Genomic DNA, 23,283 nt, shown 5'->3' with positions numbered 1-23,283 from the left:
GGTTTGGACCATGGAGGTGAGGATGTGGAACAGAGGGGACACAAGACATTCATTTATCATTCATTCAGCCAACACGTTCACCCAACCCACCAAGTGCTAAGAACCAACGTGCTCACCCACTTGCTCGCTGGCTCCCCAGTGCCCTTAGAATTCAGTGAATTAACTGTGGCTTACAGAGCCCTGTGAGATCCAGCCTCTCCTGACCTCTCCCATAAACCTCCGGCCCTGCTCATCTGCCCTGGTCCTGCAGGCCTGCTTTCAAGACACAGAACCCACCTTACTCCTTCCTTCTCAAGACTTTGCAAACTGGCTGTTCCCTCCTGCCTGCAAGTTAGTTCACCAATTCATCCTTGAGCTCAGCTTAAATGTCCCTCTCCCTGGAGACCTTACCTGACCTAAGAAAATCCCCCCCACCGCCCCCACTCTAACCTCTCTGTGCAATGTTGATTTCGCTGCTGCACATTGTTGACTTGCTTATCACCTGTTTTCAACTCCAACCTCCCACACAAATGTAAGCCCCGTGAAGGTAGAAGCTTTGCATCGTTCTCTGTGAAACCCCAGGTCCTGGCACATGACTAGTAACTGTTCAGGATGTGTTTACCAAAATTAACTTCTGAGTGAGAAATGTATCAAGTGGATCCCACTTCGGTTTGGGAAGGGTTTTACCATGACAAATGAGTCCATATCCCTGGTCTCTAATGGCTTCCACAGATACAGCTGCATGTTGCCATAAGGCAGGTGGTACGGGGTCACAAGAGAGAAGACAGCCCCTCTCTCTGTGTTCCTGTCACCCACCTGCCATGGCACGCAGAAGGAAACATATGGAACAGTGAAAAAAAATCCAGCTTTAATAAATGAGTTCTCTTGTGTTCATTAATAATGCAGGAAGAGGTCATGGTTAAATGTGGACGGGGTGGGGGTGGGTAACGCACAAAAGAATACCGTCAACAGTTCGGAGTGAAGGCACAGCAGAGCCACGCTAACCCTCCTGCATTCTCTGACCAGTGTGGGATTAAGCAGGGAACAGCCTTCACTCTCTAAAGCCCACAAAGCCAGTTTCTAGCAGTGCCACCGTCATTTATGTGACAGGTGTCATAACGGTAAAATGTGGGCGAGCTGTGCTGCAGAAGAAATGTCAGGAATGAATGTGTCCTGCCTGGAGTGACCTGCTTGCCTACTTGTTCATCAGGGGCATTTTGAGTTGTGTGTTCATTGGTGAACTTTGGGGAAAAGGTCCCTTTTCCATCTACTAATTGCCAGCCTCACAGGATAATTTTTTTTTCCCAAATACATTTGATGATATTCATCAGCTTGTGATAAAGAATATACCAAAATAGTGCGAAAGTGAAAGAATATTATTGGCACTAATGTTCAGTTGTGTTGCATGCTGGTCTTGATTTGAGTGGCAGTAGGAAGCAGGGAGAGCTTTTGACTGTGAAAGAGTCTCTGGACTCTTAGATCTCAGATTAGATCTCAGAGTAGGGTCCTGGCCCAGCAGCAGCATCATCACCTGGGAGCGTGTTTGTTAGAAATGTACTTTCTCAGGCCCTGCCCCAGAGCTGATGAATCAGAGACTCTGGGGGTGGGGCCAAGCAATTTGTTTCACAAGGGCTCCAGGTGGGTTTGGTGCAGTTCACTTTTGAGAGCCTCTGTTCTATATTAAATGCTGGAAGAGGGAGGACTGCTAGGTGACCTAAGCCTTCTGACAGATTTTCTTGAGTCTTTGTCGGATGAGTAGGCAGCAAAGAAGTCACATCTCAGACACTTAGATGTGGATCAAAAATTTAGCCATCTGTTGGTTAATACCAAAAATAAATTGTTTTGTTTGAGAACTTTTTTCAAGCAAATAGTTCTGTAATATCTAGTTTACAAGTAGAAAATTGAAGGTTATTGAAGTTTTGTCTAAAGGAGAGAGAATATATAAAATTTTCAGATACATCTGATATTCAGCAGCTTGTGATAAAGAATAAGCTGAAATAGTACAGAAGTTAAAGAATGTTATTGGCACCAGTATTCAGTTTGTATTGCACACTGGTCTTGATTTGAGTGGCAGTAGGAAATAAGGACAGCGTTTCTGACTGTGGAAGAGTCTCTGGAATTTGCTGTATATACATTATTATGTATACATTACATAATGTATACATATGCATGTGTATATATATCCCACCATATTCTTTCTCTGAATCACTCCAGGCTCCAGCATTATCCTATATCCTCCTAAACAAGACACCTCCTACTACGCCAAATACTCTCTTCCCAATAGTAAATAAAAAAGTAATCTGATTCATTTCCAGTAAGGTGAATGATGATGGGTAGAATTCTCCTGTCAGAAGAGAATGTATTTTTAGGAAGGACCTTATTACCCAAATGAATCCGAATTGGCAGAATTCTTGTGGAAATAAATTTGAGCAGGGGCCTCTTTCTGATGAGAGCTATATAGCTATCACCATGACAGGTCATGATTTATAGACACCACATCTGGGAGGCTTTCAGGTTACAGCCTAACTGTCAATTAAACAACATCATTGGTCAGTCTTTGGTGTACATTTCTAGAAGTAGATGTTTTTATATCTGCGGATGACCATTTTTAAAAGTCTTCATAAAGACTGCCCCTGAATGAGTCTCTCCACGTAATACCCACCAGTTTATGAGCATCCACCTGACCTCGCTCTTCACCCCAAGGGGAATCTTTTTTTTTTTTTTTTTCTTGTTTGCCTCTTTGGTGTTCAGCTTGTCAAGGTGACAGACTGGTAAAGGATGGAATCCTGTTTTTAACTCTCAGGCTTATATCAGTCTCAAGGTAGAAAAATTCCACTAGGGCAGTGGTTCTCAGACTTGAACTGGCATCAGAATCACCAGGAGGGCTTGTTTAAACACTGGGCACTTTATCCCTAGATTTTAGATGCTTCTGGCCTACGGATCACCCTTTGAAATCCACTGCTCTAGGAGAATCATTATTAGATAAGACTGATGGATGAGTGGATGAGTGAAAGGATGGGGGAAGAGAGGGCATTTATGTGTCTCTTCAGTTCTGCTAGTGCCAAATTGCTTTCCATCATTATGGTAGAGAAGTTCGTGTTGCTTCACATCCCTGCCAACCCTTGGTATTGTCTGATTTCTTAGTTTTCCAATATAGTGAATATGAAGCGGTATCTCACTGTGGCTTAAATTTGCTTCACCCAGATTATGAAGTTGAGTATATATTTGTGTATATTGGCCATTTTTTAGTGTCTTCATTGTGTGTAAAGTGCCTGCTCCAACTTTTTGCCCATTTCTCTGTTGGATTTTCATCTTCCTCTCCTGGTTGTAGGATTTTGAAAAACGTAGTCTAGATACCAACCCCTCAGATGTAAGTGTTGCAGACATCTCTCCGTTTGTGGCTTGTCTTTGCATTTTCTTTATGATGTCTTCTAATGAATGAAATCTCTTAATTTCATATAGTCAACTATATCTCTTTTCTTTTGGTTTGTGCTTGTTAAGTCTTTGCTAGGAAATGTGTTTTCTCTCTCTCAGTCATAAAGATACTTCTAATATTTTCCTCCTAAAGTTTTATATAATTTTTGTCTATCATAGTTACTTTTTTATATATGGTAAGATGTTAGAGTACAACTTCATTTTGTATAAATATAGGTTTTCCAGCATATCTTTTTTTTTTTTTTTTAGACAGAGTCTCGCTCTGTCACCCAGGCTGGAGTGCAGTGGTGCGATCTTGGCTCACTGCAAGCTTCACCTCCCGGGTTCACACCATTCTCCTGCCTCAGCCTCCTGAGTAGCTGGGACTACAGGCACCCGCCACCACGCCCGGCTAATTTTTTGTATTTTTAGTTGAGACAGCGTTTCACCGTGTTAGCCAGAATGGTCTCTATCTCCTGACCTAGTGATCTGCCCGCCTCGGGCCTCCCAAAGTGTTGGGATGACAGGTGTGAGCCACCGCGCCCAGCCCTGGTATATCTTACAGACAAGCCCATCTCTTCCTCATCACGGGGAAATGCCAGTTTCCCTCTATGATTGGTAGGTTTACAGGCATTCATTGTAACATTCTTTGTAATTCCATACATACATCTTAGAAATTTTAAAACTTATTTGACATTTAAGAAAATATTAAGAGGAGACCCAAGAATAAATATCTTTTATTAAAAGCCTCCACTACCCCAAATTCTGAAGGGAAGTAAATCAGAAATAGTAATGGGGGAAGACGGAGTTGGCTGACTGTAAACATCTTTACAAAAAGTACAAAAAGTCGCTTTTTTAAAAAAAACATAAAGCATTCTTCATCTGTAAAAAGATTTTCTCAAACTGTAACATTTGTTGTAAAAGAGAAGACACATCTGTAAGACTACAGTTAGAACTAATATTTTTATAAACACATTTCCTAAGTTTACATCTTAAGCAAAAAGTGTATCTTTTTTTGTGAACAAACAGTACATGAACCAAATATGGCCAACAAACACTTACTAGTCACAGCACTAAAGCAGTGAAAACAGAGGTAATTTGTCAGACATCTGGGAGAATAAGTTTTCTCCCAGTGCGTTAAGCAGTTTACCGTAACACAGACACATTCCTGTTTTGCCACACATGACAATTATTCCCCTCCCCTGCCCAAAAGTGTCAGCGGTTGTGGCACATAACATTAGAAGTGACATGCATTTTAATAAAGTAAAACTCTAAAGAATATGAACCAATTTTCCTTTATCAAGCAGCTGTTTTCTATTTTGGGAGTCTCAAAACAGAGAAATTACTATCCTTCATAACAATATTTCAGTTAGCAGCAGGAGATGAAAAGCAGCAGCTATTTCCCCTCAGAGTCACAATGGTATTTTACATTCAAGATTAAGTTCCTTTTATCTAGTTAGGGGATGACTGGCAGGAATAACTTGTAATGCACATACTGTACATTTTATATACTAGTTACTATGGGTTGCAGCTAACTGCATCCATTGATGCATTCCTATTTGGACTAACTCCTTAATAAGAGATACCTCTGTTTCCCTTCACTTGGTATTTTCTCCTTTTTATTTCTCTCTCTGGCAACTTTCTAAATCCAAGATTTGTAGCATTGGACTGAGTATCTGCAAACTTCCCAGTATTTAAAGTTTGAATTGTTGAGCATGTCTGTCTAATCTCTCCCTCCCCAGTTAAATTAACTTGAACTTTTTGTTCAAGTTGCGCCATGGATTGGAATGAAGAAGTAGTGGCTGTTCCCCAAAGAGGAAAGGAAGGGAGTCAACCACCACTGAGAAATTGACCAGAAAGGTCCATGCATCCTTTTTCTCAGTTGTCCATGAAGTCACAGAACCAACTCTACTCTATCTCCAACCATGGTTAAGAAAGCCAGGGGAGGGAGGACACAATTCCAGTGTTGTATTATTTATCCTTGAATTAACAAGTGACAGCCCAAGATTAATATTTCAGTGATTTTTTTTCCTGTCCTCATAAGAACAATGATAAATAGCTTTTGAGTGTTATTTATCCTGCACAGGCTTTAAATGCATGGGTTATATACAAAAGCTCATGTAATTCTCACACAGCCCCTTAAAAGTATAGATACTGTTATTATTTCCATTTCACAGATGAGATAACTGAGGGTTAAAATAGTTGACAAAGTGGCCTGGGGTCACACAGCTGGTAAGTGGCAGAGACAATATCATAACACAGGACTGTCTGAGTCCAGTGACTTTGGGCAGACTCCCTCATTCATCCCGTCACTCATTCTGTTAACACACATTAGTGGGCATCTCCTTCCAGTGTTCCTGGAGAAACGTTCCAGTGTAGTACAATGGAAAGGAAAGTCCCTGCCCTCAAGGGGCTTACATTCTAGAGAGAGGTGGGGTCAGAAGTTAAATACTACACTCCTGAGAATATAATTACAATGTGGAGTAAAGGCCCTATAGGAATGTGGTTCTACTGCAGAAACATCATATGAAGACCCAAACAAGAAACTGCCCGGTTTTCTCCTCTGTAAAATGGAGGTACTTGGCTGGGCACGGTGGCTCACGCCTGTAATCCCAGCACTTTGAGAGGCCAAGACGGGCAGATCACGAGGTCAGGAGATCAAGAGAGCAAGACCATCCTGGCCAACATGGTGAAACCCCGTCTCTACTAAAAATATTTTTAAAAGCTGGATGTGGTGGCACACACCTGTAGTCCCAGCTACTTGGGAGGCTGAGGCAGGAGAATCGCTTGAACCTGGGACGTGGAAGTTGCAGTGAGCCAAGATTGTGCCACTGCACTCCAGCCTGGCAACAGAGCAAGACTCCATCTCACAAAAAAAAAAAAAAAAAAAAATTGAAGTAGTTTTGTAGCTTTAGCAGTTAAATTGAGGTATCAAGGTGATACCTTGCTCAAGTGGAAGTTCATCCTGTTTTGTTAAAACAGGAGAAGGATTCCATTTGCAAGTTATCACAGTCTAGAACCACCTGATGGTCTTAAAGGCAGCATTTACTGAGTGCCTACTATGTTCTCTGGGTCATGTGCTGTGCTGAGGGAGAGGTTAAAATAGCCACTTGCTCACAGTATTCATGTCCTACTTCAGAGGACCTCCCTCTCCCTCAGAGCTTTAGCTGTAAAAGGGGAAGGCTTGGGTTCTTTTTATGGCTCTGCTACTGAGTGGCCCTGGAACAGTCTCTGGGCCTCTCTGAACCTTAGACTCTTCTTCTGAAGCTCAGGAATATGAACTGTTTCTCCTAGGGTGTTAGGAGTGTCCAGGTGAGCTTTAATGTGTGTGTGAGTGTATCTGGAACATGTGTGGCATGGTGTAGGCTCTGTATGTGAGCATACAGTCAGCACTTCATATCTATGGGTTCTTCATCTGTGGATTCAACCAACTGAGGATCAAAAATATTTGGAAAAAATAATTCCACAAAGTTCCAAACAGCAAAACTTGAATTTGCCACATGCCAGTACTATGTTGAATTCCCGTGATGTAGGCATTGTATTAGGTATTATAAATAATGTAGAGATGATGTAAAGTATATGGGAGGATGTAGTTGGTATGCCAAGCCTACAATAGCAATTAGGACAAGATATGGTCATATGATTTAAACTATATGGGAGGATGCAAATACTCTGTGTGCCATTTTATATATCAGGAACTTGAGAATTCATGGATTTAGGAGGATACTGGAGCCAATATCTCATGGATATGGGGAGATGACTCTGTTGTCTAATAAGCCAATCTAGGGGTTGAAGGAAAAAGCCAGCATTTCTAGAGAATGCAGAGGCAGCCAGGCTTCCAAAATTGGGTCAAATAGGGCCATCGTTATGGGTTGAAGGTCTCTTGGGGGACAGTTAAAATGATGGGAATAGATCCAGAAAGGTCAACTTATGTGGACATCTTCGGAGATCATTGGCGCTACGTCATTTTCTTTCTTTCTTTCTTTCTTTTTTCTTTTTTTGCATCAAAAAGCTTTATTTCCATTTGGTCCAAGGCTTGTTAGGGTCGTTAAGAAAGCTGCCTAGTGGCTGAAGGGAGAGGCTTAGGCAGAAGCCCTATTATTTTGCAAGGGGCCCTTCAGAAGTCGCTGGGCTCAGAAGGCTCTTAGTCGTGCTTGAGAGTGAGCCTTTCGAAGAGATACTCGCCCAGCCCAGCCTCCGGGCTGGCCAGCCTATTGAGGTTGGTCAGGTGGTCACCCATCTTTTTGACGTCATTTTCTTTAAAGGAACAGCAGAGAATAAGGCTTTCAGCAGAAGTATATAGGGCCAAAGCTTCCTAAAAACAATATGCAGCAGTGGAAATATGCAGTACTGTTAGAGAAAATTCTCAGATTCAGTATTTGTTCAGCAGGATATTTATTGGACACCTCCAGTGTGCCAGGGAGGGGCGGGGCATCCCCTGGCAGAACTACAGTGGTCAAACTAACAAGGTCGTGGTCTTAGATGGAGAAAAACATCCACCAAGTTTTATCACACAGATGAAAATGCACCAGCAGCCAGCACTTGGGGTGGCCAGTGCCACGTGCAAGGGGAACAGAACAGAGGATGCGACCCAGTTACAATGGCCAGGCTGGGCTTCCTGAGTCATCTGAATATGGAGCAGTCAGCTTCAGCCAGGCAGAGGCTCCAAGACAGAAGGAGTCATGGATTTCTAGGAAAAGCATTTCACTGATAATACTTTAATGTGCATCTGCCTCCTACACTGTCTTATATCTAGAGAGGGCTGTGTTTCTAAGGGGCTGTCCCAAGTTTGACACACATTCCTGGAGCTAAAGCAAGTGAAAACACTTAGGAAAGTATGAAAGCTCTGTGTGGATGGTGGTGTATGACTCTGCAATGCATATTTTAAAGAAGAAATATTTTGGAAAGTCATTAAAAATGTTAATCACATACCCCTCCAAACTAAAAAGCTGATGAAGGGAACATACTTTCCAATTACACATTTTAAAACATGTATGTTTATATCAACAAAAGATAGCCTATGTTAGACCCAGGTATAGTTGATATGCCCAGCCTACGATAGCAATTAGGACAAGTATATGGCCAGAATGTCCTCTGGACATACTCAGCGGATGGTACCGTTTTTCAGTGAGCTCATCTGTAAGGCACGATGAAATGAGGTCAAAGAAAAACTTAAGAGAGCTTCATACTCATGGTTTTAAACTCAACTGAGAAAAGATTTAAAGGAAAAAATCCCTCACCCAAACAAAAGCAGGAGGAAACTTAGTGTTGCCTAAAGCAACTAAAGAAAAACACCGCGTTCTCCTGGTGGCTGCTTTCTACTGTTCCATGTGCGAGGGATCCATATTTTTGCCTCCAGCAAACTCATTTCTGTTTCTCAGACCCACACACCATTTTGCTGAAACAAAGCTGCAAATGCATTTCCACCCAGCTGGGCACACTTGCTAACTACACTGATGCATCAGAACTATAAATGTCACCCCCGTCATCTCCTTCTACCCTCTGATAACTTGACTCTTTAAAAATGTGTTAACATCCTTTTTCCAGCCTTATGTTTGACATCATCAGTCATGTACATGAACTCCCCCCCTCTCTCTCTGAAAAACCCCTACGTTTCCTCAAGTTCTAATTGCATTATCAAGTGTTTTGTTTGGTTCATTAATTCCTTCCCAGATGATTTGCTCCTGGTAGGTTTCTAGCAAATTCTACCCATATCTAATAAATCATCTTACAAAATGCTGCAGGTTTTTCTCCATTATAGGGATCGAGTCCACACGCTAATTGCTGTGCCCCTGCGAAGTTTTATTCTCCTTCCTCTCACTAAAAGCTGCCTGTTTAGCTTCATTTTAAAACTCTAACAATTCGACAACAGAGAAAAGATTTCAGAACTGTGCTTTGGCCAGGCCGAGTCCCCAGAGTCATTTCAATGCTTGCTGTGCCAGAATACACCCAGGGTTATTCTGTCATCTAAACAAACTTCCTCCAGGTGAACACAGGCAAGGTGTCCATCTCTTCTGTGTCCCCTGTTGGACCTGGGAGTCAGGGAGATGAAGGATCCATTTGTCCTGAGGCAATACTACCATGTAACTAACCTGAGAACAAGAAAATGAAGTCAGGAAGTTGTAACTGCATAGCCACAGGGTAGGGAAGGATGTGGGGCCCAGCTCCTGCTTCCAATATGTGATAGGATTGTTGGGGCAGGAGATTGAGGGGTTGTAGCTACAAAGGCTATAAAGCATTCATAGAAGACCAGATGGGGAGTGATCTGAAATAATCCAGAAGGGTGTAAGTACCAGTCTAGTGAGGTTCCTCCTATATTAAAAATCATCATTATCTAATTTCCCAGTTTCTACAGATAAGGAAATTGAGGTCCAGAAACGATCAGTGGTTTCTTTAGATGCAAGTATACTATTTTGTTTATCATTTCATTCCCAGCATTTATCAATTGACTCACCTATACATGAATCTTGTAGTGTTTTTAGCCCAGTTCATACTTCCCACAAACATGTTTAATTTTATTTCTGTTCAGTTCTCCAAAGGTATCGTGGGCCTCCTACATGTAAATCAGGTGTTCTATGCACCTAAGATATGGTATTATCCCACAATTCTTATTTTTTAAAATGTAATCACAAAAAGCAAGGATCAATTATTATAATATGGTCATATTTTAAAGTCCTTCTGTGCCTGTGAAGTCGAGAGGGTGAGTCATTTTATTTCCCATTTTACAGGTGATAAATATCTTAGGATGTCGTTATTCTTTTTGTGCCATTTGTAAATCACATTTATAAATCTTTGAGAAAGAAGTACACACTTAAGTTTACTTTGATTCATACAGGTTCTAAATCTTCCCAATTTCTGTATCTTCCACCGTAGATATCTCCACTGTTAGCTATTCCTGCTCATTTTCATTGGTTCTTCTTGCAAAGCCAATATTTCCAGAAATCTGCATCGATTTCTCACAGGCATTGCACATTTCAATGGAGATAGCTTGGAGATAGGTTATACATTCTACTGATAAAAGTCGTCTCTGGTTGCATGGAAGGGCCTCAGCAAACTGAGAATATTTTGGCAATTCAGTAGATACATCTGGATGCATTATTGCACATAAGCACTCTTCAATGGAATAGTCATACATATTATAAATTAAGTTTGAGCTGATAGGGAGGGTTTCTTTTTCTCTTGTAACTTTTAGTCAATACAGCAGAAGAGAGGTAAATATTTTCTTCTCTAACCTAAATTTCACCAACTTGAGCAATAATTTGCAATTAAAATACAGAATTTTGACAAAGTTTGGGACAAACACAAAGTTAGTTTTTGTGTTTTAATTCTGTATGTGAACTAGATAAGCAACGAAATGGTATTTCCCCACATGTGCACACATAGATAGCATGATTCTCCAGAACAGTTCATTTGTCGTAACTCAGTAGAATAAAATATGGACCACTGCTCCTCACTCTTAAGAAAGCCTGAGCAACAAGGGCTGCCCTGCTAACTGCAGGCTTCTATTCAGTTTTCCTTATGGGGATAAATAAGAGGGAGAAGATTATGAAAATTTTCATAATGAAAATGAAGAAAATGAAAATATGAAAATTATAATGCCACTTTGAACTGTTGATGTTTCTTAACTTACGATGGAGTTACGTCTTAATAGTCAAAACTAAAAATCATCCAGGTGTGGTGGCTCATGCCTGTAATCCCAGAACTTTGGGAGGCCGCAGCAGGTAGATCACTTGAGGTCAGGAGTTCAAGACCAGTCTGGCCAACATGGTGAAACCCCGTCTCTACTAAAAATATAAAAAAAATGAGTCAGGCCTGATGGCACATGCCTGTAATCCCAGCTACTCAAGAGGCTGAGGCCCAAGAATCACTTGAACTCAGGAGGCAGAGGTTGTAGTGAGCCAAGACTGTACCACTGCACTCCAGCCTGGATGATGGAGTGAGACTGTCTCAAAAAAAAAAAAAATATATATATAGGGAGGTTAAAAATGGATATAGTTTGGATTTTTTAATATGGCTCTAAAAACAACAGGGGACAGTTCATGCGAAGAACAGAGTTTTAAGAGCAAGTGGGTAGAACTTCCCCCACTGGGGCTAGGGAATGTTCATCCCATTTTGCAGAGAGTTTCTGAGATACAAGATTCAGTGGCTTTTCTAGCCACTCACAGAATAAACCATTCTTCCTTCTGCATCCAACCTCCTTGTTGGGGGAGATAATGATTCCAGAGTCTTAGGAAGCGAAGTTTCTAGAAATAAATAATATCCCAGGTTGGGGTAAGAATCGTAGGCAGTGTCCTCAACATTCACATGCACTTGTGAGGGAAGCCCCCAAGAAGGAACAGTGACTTGGGATCCAGAGCCCATTACAGAAAGAGTGTGTCGGTATTGAGTGATCTAGTAGCAGAACAATGAAAATTCTCAAGAAGCCCAGGATCTATCTAAGTCCTAATTTATTTCAAGCTTCTGAAATTTAGTATTTGCATTTGCTTTGTCTTGAGACCTCACACCTCAAATATTTTAGCTTAACAAAGAATAATGTATTTGGAGGTAAGAGGCCAAGTTCAAGCTCCCAAACCACTGTTTAGTAGCTAATAACCCTTAGGCAAGTCACTTACTTTCTGGAGGGCTTATGGTGGGAGGGCTTCCCTTCCTGTCCCATGTCATCCTAATTTTTTCTGATCTCTTCTTCACACAGCAGCCAACTCCCATGATCATGTCTCTAAGGTACAAACCAAAGGGGGCGGGGAACCCTTAATCTTGTTGATTCTTCACCCTCCTCTTAAATCATCTCAAAATCAAAGTCTTTTTTTTATTTTTTAGTTTTTGGTGATGCAGGTACCTAACATCTACTCTCTTGGCAAATTTCCAGTATGTAACACACTATTATTAGCCATAGTTAATACTAAAGAAATGAATAAAAGCTAACTATAACAACTATAACATGATGGATATGTTAATTTGCTTGACTGTAGTAATCGCTTTATTACACATATGTACAGGTGTTCCTTAACTTACGATGGAGTTACATCTTAAACCCATTTTAAGTCAAAAATGCATTTAATATTTCTAACCTACTGAACATTGTAGCATATCCTAGCCTCCCTTATGTTCAGAACACTTACATTAGCTACAGTTGTGTAAAATCAAACGCAATAATAAAGTTATGAATATCTCATGTAATGTATTGAATACTATACTGACTGAAAAATAGAAGGGTTATGTGGATGCCAAAAGCACAGTTTCTATTAAATATGTATCTCTTTCACTGTAAAGGTAAAAGATCATATCAAAATATGCTGTACACCTTAAACAATGAAAAATAAAAGTATTTTTTAAAAACAAAGTCTGATCTGAAGCCTCCAAGGGTCAGCATAGCCTGCCCTTGCCCATGCTTCCAGGCTTAACACATGATAGTCTGCACTCCACTCACGTGCACCAGCAGCCCGTCGGCTGTACCAGGTTTTCTCCTACCACAGGACCTTTGCACATGCCTTTCCCTCTCTGGAGTACTCTCTCCTCTCTTCCTCCCCACTTAAATCCTGCCATTTCTTTGGATTGGTGCGCCACACCTCCTCCTCAGGGGACCTCCCTTTGGCTAACCCCTGTCCCTCTCTCTGCCAGGTTTTCTTTCCTTCTCTCCATAGTGGGATTCCTAGCATCCTCCTCCTTCACCAGACTGTCAACTTTCTAGGGGCAGCTTCCATTTCTAGTTTTGCTCACCACTATATTGGCAGCCCCTGGCAGTGTGCTGAGCATGGAGTCATTCGGAATCATTATTTAACCAATAAACGAATGAATGAGCCATTGAATGTACAGTGCCAAGCATAGTGTATGGTACATAGAAAATAACTCGGAAGTGTTAACATTGCTAGAGATTCAAAGAAGCAAAAGATGATTCCTGCAATCAAGTGGCTTTCGTCTTGGAAGAATATTTCAAATACATGCCATACTCTTCAGTTTATCGCTGGTGTGGAATTATTTTTAAATGCTGTCTAGGAAATTGGAGGCATTTGAGAAGATCTGTCGTAATTTATTTAGAGTGTTGATTATGGACAAGCCAACTAATGATTACTGTTATAGGAAAACAAAAGAAAATAATAGCCCATTCTATCAACACTCATTGGTAGTTTTATATTCATACTGGCACCAGGCGCTTTTCAACTGAGTTGTTTTGAACCACTAAAACCATGGTTTAATATAAACAGCATTTTCTTCCAAGGATCCTATCACAATCAATTTAATGAAAGTTTTTCCACATGGTCTGTAAACTGCAAGATGAACTAGTTGGCGCTGCAGGAGCCAAAATTAATTTTGATCAAAGTGATACACATCATAATTTTATTTCTTTGGATAGAAAACAAAAAAAAGAACAAAAAAGATGCCAAACCACTCTTTGTAGGTTACACTAAAATTTTGAAACACAAATCCACAAGAGCCAGGAAATTCTATTTATAGTGAATCAACTTTAGCTTTGATTTTTCCTGGCATTCATTGGTTTGTTACCTGACTTTTGTGTTTAAGGAATTTTCATACTCTTGTAATAAGAGGAACAAATAAAGTACAGGACATTATTAAGTCCAATAAGCATTTTTCAAAAAAATATGTTATATTGCTTGTTTTCTTGCTGCTCAGAGATTTCTGTGACTCTGAGAAATGACTGACATTACTTTTGTCCTAACTGTACTATTTTAAATGACATTCCATCCCAGGGGCTTTACACATGGCCTATAGGACATTTGTAGGACAAACACATTGAAATCTGATGAGACAAGTTAGTAAGAAATGAATAGACAGAAGAAAATCAATTTCCGGTAGGTTAGTGAATATCCACAACTAGTGTGTTCTCCATCCTGCTTGTTAAACATGATACCATTACCAAGGTGAGTTCCTGGGAAAGGTCAGTAAACTCAGCTGACTTGGTTCTCAGGGTAAAGCTCACATGCCCTTGCCATGGCATGCACCATGAACACCCTCCTTTGGCAAGTGTCCTTCTCACCTTCCACCTCCGGGCCCCACCTCTCCCTCTTGTTGATGACTGCCCCTTTTGACTACACCCTCACATCTTGGCATCATACAGTCACCGATGAGCATGTCAGCTTCCTTTGCTTTACAGCTCAGGTCAGGTAACAGCACTGCCAGCTGTGCTGCTCAGTGGTTAGAACAAGCATTTTGAAGTCGGGCAGACCTGGGTCACATCCCCATTTCTACTTTCATAAGCTGCACAACTTTTAGGAAGCTGCTCAGCTTCTGAAGTGGTAGAGATACCACCACCTACCTCACCAGTGACTCCTTATTCTGAAGATGGGATGAAATCATGCGTCTGAAGCATTTATTGCAATGCCCGGCACAGAACAAACGCCCGTATGTGGCGTTCAGTGTCACATCCTTGAAATGGCTCCCAGGATCCAGAAAAGGCTCCTCCCTTAGACATGACTGCAACATAAACTGCTTTTCATGGGTTTTCTTATGTGACTTATTCGGAGGATGGTTTTTGCTGAAATTTGGCAGCTGGAATTTTTAGGAGCCCAAACCTAGGCTAGTGTTTCCTGTAAAAGATAGCGTTTACTGAGTGTGCTATGAGCCAGGCGCTCTTCTAAGCTCTTTACAAGGAATCTTTACAACCTGTTTACACATGAGGTGCAGGAAGAGGCTAGGAAATGTGTCTAAATGTGGACAGTTATAACAACAGCTGACGTTGGTCACTGTGCCAAGAGCTTTATTTTACCTACATCATTCAGGTATCACCTGTGAAGCATGTACTTAAATATTCCTCATATCCTATTGAGGACACTGAGGCACACAGAGATGGAGTAATTTACCCAATGTCACACATCTGATAAATGGCAGAGCATGGACTTAGACCCCCATGTGTCTTACCCTAGAGCCCTAGTGATGCCCACTCTCACCCAGTGTTACCGAGCCTTGCTCACCACTTTATCAATACATGGCACATTGATTCTGCAAGTCAATGAGGATAATAAATAGCTAACTTTCGTTGAGCACTTGCTGTGCACTAGGCATGAACCATAACTACTTTCTACGCAGGGCCTAATTCAGCAACAGCTCTGTGATTTGGGTCCTGCTGTTAACCCATTTTACAAAGAAGAAAACTAAGGCATCAAGAGATGAATAACCTGCTCCAGATAGCACAGCTCACAAGTGCTACAGCCTACACTGAACCCCAGGCAAATGGACCCAAAGCTTTGCACCTTGACAATGGCCCTCATCAGATGTAGAACTCCTGCCTCTTCCTCTGCATCTTCATGCAGCATCCTTAAGGATCCTCTCATTTTAAATGTAAATGGCTATGGTGACACAAATATAAAACACCATTGAACACTCATTTTAACACTGTGTGATAACAATTCCATTAATGCAGGACTCTTGCTGTCCTTTTCTCTGATGGCTAGAGGCTTGAGAGTAGAAATTTTATTGTAGCCAGCCCTCTAGACTCTAATGAAAAAAGTTAACAAATTCAAGTTTATTCAAGGTATTTATGAGACCAATGTGAAGTTTACACCAGGGAGAGGAAATGGCATAATAAAATGGCTTTCATAAAGGCTTTGGGCGTGATGCTTGCAAAAACCTAACCACACCTTCCTTCTTCAATGTGTGGCTGTATTTGCCTTTACAGCAGGAGATAATGCCAGTGGATCATTAAATGCAATAACATTGACATGTAAAAAAGAAGCATGTCATCTTCTGTATTCTGAACTTAGAGCATGCCTCTCCCAATTCAAGGTGAAAGCCACCAGCATCTTAAATGAAATGTCTGCAGGTGCACAGATGCCCTCTGTGTCTCTCGTTTTTGTCTGTGAAACAGTGATAGTTGTACTTCCCTTGTGTGAGGATTACATGAGTAAATGTAGGTACAGTGCATAGAATAGTGTCTGGCCCAGAGGAAGTGTTGTACCACTGATTGGGTTTATCATGATTAAAGTGTCAAAAGCTCCAGCATTTTATTTGAAGTATTATGGACACTCACGTATAAAAAGGTAAGTAACGAAGCACGGAGTGGCTGATAGCGACTTTCATGGACTGTTCAACCGGGAAGTGCTCTGTGAGACACCCTTTTCAAGCCCTTTTGCTATAGAGGGAGCTGAGTCACCCAGCAGCCCCTTCTGTGTGTCCAGGGCTGAAATGCAGGAGTTTGGAGGCCAGATCATCATGTGCTGTTACTATGGTGGACTCCCAACCTAGTTACAGCCAGAAGCAGGACCACCGCCAGCCCTTACAGGCACTTCAGCATGATTTAGAGGAAGGCTTCGCTTCCTCTGGATGGATACGGCCTCTAGTGTCCACTGCCCTACTTGCCACCTTGCCTTTGCTCACACCTCAGCCTACACATCCCTAATCAGGGGTACTACAGAGAAGTTCTAAAAGAGACAGAGAATCAGTTGTCCAAGAGAAAGAAGCCACTTTGCATGTTGTGATTTTCTGCGAGGTCTATAAATTTGGTGTTTCTTGTCTCTTTCCTCTCTGTGTCATTTTTCACTTGAAATGGCCCCACCTTGTCACCTGCAGTACAGAAACCCGAGACAGCAGGAGAGCTTGGTCAGAGCCACTTGATTATTTTGCAAACACTCCAATACCTTTCTGGACCTCATTTTTTCATTCTCCACAAAGCAGAGGATACTGTCCTTGATACTATTTTTATCCTATCAAGAAATGGTCTAGAATAAGCTTAAGAGCAAAAACACTTCTCATTAAATACGTACGTATTTTTTACTGGAGAAGACACTCAAGTTCCTAAGAACTTAAGAGATGTAGAAGATAGGGAGATTTGGCTGTAGAAACAGCTTGTTGCCAAGTACTTGCCATTGGCTTTCCTATAATATCTGGAGCTGCTGCTTCAAATTATCACCTGTAAGGTGATGCAAAAATGTACATGTTAATTTTTTGATTCATACTGGTTCAAATATACTGTAGTTTAATGGACATGTGGATGCCATTGCTTGAAATGAGATTTCATGTGATGATACCAAGGTTTCCAAAGGAGATATTAAGCTGGGATTGGTATCTGAAAAGAAGGTATTTTATAATATTTTGAAAGTATTTATATATTTTTTTAAATATTTACTTTTTAAAAAGTAAGTACATGTATGTTTTTAACCTCTAAGATACATCATCTATTTTACTAATCAGAGGCTGGTAGTCAGATGTATTCTATATTTAGGAAAACAGGAAAGGATTTTAAAATGTGAGACACGTCAGTTAGACACAAAGAAGACTTTTCTAACAAGGAAATTACCCAGGCTATAAATTTATCTGTGCAGGATGCTTGAAATGGAGTAAGGAGGGGATCTGATGGTTGTAAAAATACCAAATCTAGGGAAATAAGGATGCATTTAGAAAATACCATGGACAAACTCTGCTGAGGTCCCAATTAGAACCCAACACACCCATACATAGAAGCTGATAGCTGTGGCAGTGCCATCTACAGATATACATCTCTGAAGTGAAGTACTTTCCTCAGAAACACATTAATTTGAACACCATTCATTCCTGAAACTCACATTTCTTCTTAACTGCCATAATACCTGCATTTTAGATAAGTTGCCTTCCCTTCTCCAAGCCCTAGAGGATACTATAAATTTGAAATAAATTAAGACAGACAGGAGTTTCCTAAATGAAAAAAGATTTTTTTTTTTTATCCAACCTAAATCAGGGCTTGAAACCTTTTACTTTTCAGTATATAGTTTATTATCGTCTATTGCTTCCAGTGGATTCTATGTTTTAATTAGTTTGAAAACATAGGTGTGATATTTTACAGAATGAAATCACTGCCCCTGTATTTAATTAAATGAACCCTATAAAAGTTGGATTTTAGCCAGGGGCATAATTTATACTAGGCTGAATTTAAAATTGCATTCATACTTTATATGAGGTCATTTGCACATGTAATAGAAATAGAGGTGACTGTGATATGCTGAACTTCAGAAACCAAATGTCCCCCATAAATAGGTATTTAGCTTCTAATTTGGAGAGAATATAGTATGCCTTTTCCAAATACTACATTTTAAAATATCCTGAACTGCCTACAATTAAGTTGTAGAAAACTTTGGAGGCTCTCTGGGACCCTGTGTTTTGAAAGATGCTACTGTATGACAATGGTTTAACCCATGGTATTTCTAAGTAGACCGTGAAAACCAAGCCTGTCTCTGGGTTATGGGCCCGGCTAGCATTCCATCGTGTGTAGTCTCTGAGTCACTGGATGTCTTGGTAAAACGCCACCCATAATGCATTTATCTGCCCGTTTCTTAAGTAGTTTCCATGTGTTGTAGCCTCATTTTTCCTCCAAGGACTTCTTTCAGTAACATTCCATCAGCCAAGAAGGGAACTGGTCTCACTAAATAAGCTCAGTGAATTCTTGCTGAATGAGTGAATGACTGAAAGATAGACAGATGGGTTGTCAGTGAAATTTACCTCCCACATGGAAAGCTCGCCAGCTTTGTGTTAGTTCTCAGGACTGACTGTGGAAAAGACAGCTACAAGTACCTCCTAGGAAGAGCAACAGCAATGTTATTCCGGCCCAAATTGAACCAGGAAGGAATGGTTCCACGCCCTCAGCGTAATTGTCTGTCTTGTCTCTGGAGACCTTATGCTAAAGGACCTCTTTAAGGTCCCTTAGTGTCATGTCATATTTGCATCAGTGATGTTTGCCTTGAGACTAACTGATTGGATTTTTGCCATAATTGCACCTAAGTCCCAGGGGACCAGCCAGAGCCTTAGGTGAATAATTTAAGCATTTAATTTATAATAAAGATAAAGTTTGCAATCAGCATTTCTTGTTCCAAAACATTCCATTTACTTGGTTTTAAAGCTGCATAAACTGTTTTAAAGGCAATCTGCTCAATTGGGCGAGGTAATGATATTGAATTTGACCGGGCCAAACGTCACTGGGTGAGCATCCCGTCTATAATCACAGCCATCATCACTGCCGTTTTGTGTAATGTAGATGCAATGCTAATCCTGAGAATAAAAGTTGTCATTCTCGGTTGGCTGACGGCGTGCACCAGAGTCATCACCTCGCTACGTCTCTCAGTGATGTGATTCCAAGATGACAGTGTAATAAGTGTTATGTGCACAAGGTAATTCAAAACAAATTTGGCTGCAAAAATGGATCGTCTAGGATAGTAAACTCCCGCCTTGTCTCATCTTCTTTTGAGAGAATGTAATGATCCCTAAAATACCTTGTCAAGAAGCTCATGTGGCAGGGGTCAAGTCCAGTAAAATTTATCTGTTGCACCCCCCTCCTCCTCCCAGAATCCCAACTCAAGGACTGAAAATATCAGTGTGCATATTGGTACCCCAGGAACACACAAACAGGCAGACAGCTTCTGGGAAGCTAAGAAGCCTTTCGGCATACGAATGTCTCTTAAGAACACCTCACTAGGCTGGGTTTCGCTTCTTTGATTATAGATTGTTTCCTCATGGGAAAATGTGTCTCTTCTACTATAGGATCCCCACAAGCACTGGAGTCTTAGTCAATTCTTATTAGTGGCATTTAGGCATTACAAGTAAGTTATCTCATCTAAACTTTATATTACCCTAAGAAGCATGATGCTATATTTATTCTGTAGATGAGGAAACTGGAAAGAACAGTTAAATTGCCCAAAGCCCACAGCCAGGATTCCAGCGCTGGCTTCATCCCACAATTGCCGTCCCTGTACACTCCACCTCTGAACTGTAAAAAGAGGAGGAGGTCACCTGGCTTGTGGAGGGGCTTATTTGAGCTGTATTTGATCGAAAACTGCATGGGCTACTAAATTTGTTTTCTTGGGCACAGTTGTCAGAAATGCCTTTCTGTGGAACCCAGCCATAGGCAGGGGGGACATTCTTGTGTGGGATGACAGGGCATTTCTCAGTCACCCCAAAGTCCCAGTTCTCCCTTTGGGGTTGCTACAGCTCTTCCCTCTGTAACCCGGGCAGTATGGATGTGGTTGTATCAGTGCTGTTTAATAGTACCGAAAGCTGGATGGATTCAGAATAGCTTTCCTGCTTTTTGTAATTGAGTGTGTCTCAACACAGAGGAGCTCTTTGTAGCCAAGAATGCTTTTAGCTTTAGGCTGATCCAAGCAGGTCCTTCATGCATCATTTTCTTGGTACCATTTAAACATCCACTCAATGGTACTAGCATTTGGTTTATAAAATCTATCCAAGTAAAGCAATAGTTGCTATCACCTTGCTATAAAAATGAAATAAGATGTACTCCTAATCAGAGAAGGCTTTTCACTAATTATTTTACCCATGTAGAAGACTGTCTCTAAGAATGAATGAGAAAATATTTGTGCCTAATTTTACAATATAGCTAGCTATGTGACATTTACACCTTTTAGGATGTTTTGGACTGTAGGTAGTTAAGATCCAAGTCAAATGACCTAAAGTATAAGAAATGTATTATTGAATATAACAAGAAGTTTGGGGATAAGAGGTTCTAAACTTGGTTAAGTCACTTACTCAGTGATATTATTGGGACCACAATTCTCTCGTTTTTCTACTCTGCCATCCTCAGTGTGTTAAGCTGGCCTCTGAGGCCAGTTCCCCACAGGGTCCCAAGATGCTGCCACAAGTCCAAGGAAGCATGCAGATGACTTGCCTAGGGGCAGAAAATGGCCCTCTCCTGTCTCATGTCTTAGTTTAAGGATGAACAAAACCTCAGAGCTCCCTAGCAGTTCTCCCATCCCATCCAGCCAGCCAGAATTATACTGTATACCCATGCCTAAATCCATCATGAGGCAAAAGGACCAAGACCACCATGATAGGCGGGAGCCCATCAAAATCCACACCTCAAATCTCCCCGAGAAGGAAAAATGTAGGATCTGGTAGAAAAGAAACAAAGAGTTCTTTTAGCAGAGAGGAAGCATTGGGGTGAGGATGGGTGCGTGCTGCGCAGGCAGCTGACATTGTCTCCTGTAGTGTTTGTAAGAATTATGTGTCTCTAAAAAGTGTAGACCCACAGGTTCCTTTCTGGACACAACTGGAAGATTCCTGGATTCTAATTCCCCATCCTCTCCTCACTTAGCTTAGTGTTCCTCTTTACAAGAATAGGAAGTTATAAAGGAAAAAGATACCATAGTAAGAAAATCCCATTCTTATTCCTTTTTGGCAAAAGGCCTATATAGTATTAAATAGAGGAAGAACAAATTTGACACATCTTGTAGCACCCACTGGAAAATCCTAATGTCTGAATTCATTGTGGGTATAACTAACACTGGGGCAAGCCATCCCCAGGGAATACAAAGGGCCAGAAGACCAGTGTGACTGGGTGGTATTGAACACACCCACACCTCCTAAGGGTGCTATCTGTTGTATTAATTTATTCTTAGGAACAAATTTACTGTAGCATTGTAAATTCCTGTACTATGTGACTCTTGCTGTCACACATTTAGTGAAAGATATGGCTCAAATAGTTCGGCCCCAGCATGAATTCCACAGGACCCCAAGTTGTTTTTCATCCCCATCTATACCCCATTCCCTCCCATGCCAAGCCCTCAGCATTCGAAGGTCTAAGCAGGGAAGCACTCACCAAGGTCACTTGGGGCGGAAAGCTAGAAAGAATTCTTTCTTGTCCTTTCATTCTTCTCTCAAAGGGAGAAACATGGCAACAGTTGTAGTGTTAAACCCTGCTTTCCAAGTCCTCCAGGATGGGGAATTTAAAAGTTCGGTGGTTCAGACAGTTCCTTATTTACTGGTGCACTCAAGTCATTTTGTGACCCAGAGTTCTTTTCTGCCGAACTCCCTCATGATGTAAATAAATTACTTAAGTGGATTGAATCCAAATCATTAATAACCTCCACTGGCATGATTCATTTGGGCTTCATTACAAGGAAAGAATTCAACATCTATTTCTCAACCCAACAGTTGTTTACAACACACTTCAGCCTAAGAGTTGTCCCTACAGGGCCAGAGTGAAAGGGTTTGGGGGAAAGAAAGAGAAAAACAGCTTTACAATCAATACTTATGTTCTGCCTGGACAGAGGGAAATTGAAGTGCTCTGAGGATAGACCTAATTGTCAGCATGCTTTGAAGTCCAAGATACTAAGGGAGGAAAATGTATGTATGCCAGATAGGAAAAGGCTGTGGTTCAGTGTTCATTTTGACATTTATACATACATGCTAAAAACACACACATTGCAAGAATGGACTATTAATGTAAGAGATTTAAACTCAGGGATTGCTATGTGGAGTGACTTGAGTGGGTCAGTGTTCTCCAGAAAAGCTTTGAGAAGCTGAGCAACTTCTGCAGTCCTGTGGAATATGATTCCTGTACCATCATTTTACATTTGCTTTTTAAAAGCCCACCAAACCTCTTGAGGAATACTATAATATTAACATATTGTGGAGCCTGATGCATTTTATGCAGTCCAGTCATAAGATGTTACCAGACTTTCTGCACATAACTACCTGAACATAGTTCCTTTGTTTTTTTTTTTTTTTTTTTGAGACGGAGTCTCGCTCTGTCACCCAGGCTGGAGTACAGTGGCCGGATCGCAGCTCACTGCAAGCTCCGCCTCCTGGGTTTACGCCATTCTCCTGCCTCAGCCTCCCAAGTAGCTGGGACTACAGGCGCCTGCCACCTCGCCCGGCTAGTTTTTTGTATTTTTTAGTAGAGACGGGGTTTCACCATGTTAGCCAGGATGGTCTCGATCTCCTGACCTCGTGATCCGCCCGTCTCGGCCTCCCAAAGTGCTGGGATTACAGGCTTGAGCCACCGCGCCCGGCCACAGTTCCTTTGTTTTATGGGGGAAGGGAAAAGAGAGGATAAATTAAATCATTGGACTTCCATCTAACTTGGAATGACTTTGATTTTTAGAAATAAGACTCTGATTTCTATTTCATCTTATGTAAGCTGTTCTAAAGATAGCCAGGTTGGGTGAGTTTTGATTGTAC

The 23,283-nt window shown here is 41.2% G+C and overlaps 1 protein-coding gene and 1 long non-coding RNA gene across 5 annotated transcripts in view; one reads left to right on the top strand and one right to left on the bottom strand.

The window, feature by feature from the left end:
* The window catches only part of PDZRN3 (PDZ domain containing ring finger 3), a 241,667-nt gene that overhangs the window by 194,575 nt on the left and 23,809 nt on the right, over nt 1-23,283 (top strand). The gene's annotated exons all lie outside the window — the stretch shown is intronic.
* Nucleotides 7,388-22,051, bottom strand: LOC117083150. The gene is made up of 2 exons (XR_004436973.1): nt 21,920-22,051; nt 7,388-9,485 (listed from the first exon to the last, which is right to left on the bottom strand). It is a non-coding gene; the product is annotated as an uncharacterized LOC117083150 (long non-coding RNA).

Source organism: Trachypithecus francoisi, unplaced genomic scaffold (genome assembly GCF_009764315.1).
Source record: "Trachypithecus francoisi isolate TF-2019V2 unplaced genomic scaffold, Tfra_2.0 Lachesis_group0, whole genome shotgun sequence".
In the NCBI taxonomy this organism is placed as follows: domain Eukaryota; kingdom Metazoa; phylum Chordata; class Mammalia; order Primates; family Cercopithecidae; genus Trachypithecus; species Trachypithecus francoisi.
The sequence above is the reverse complement of the archived record's forward strand: the minus strand, read 5'-3'. Positions and strand labels throughout refer to the sequence as shown.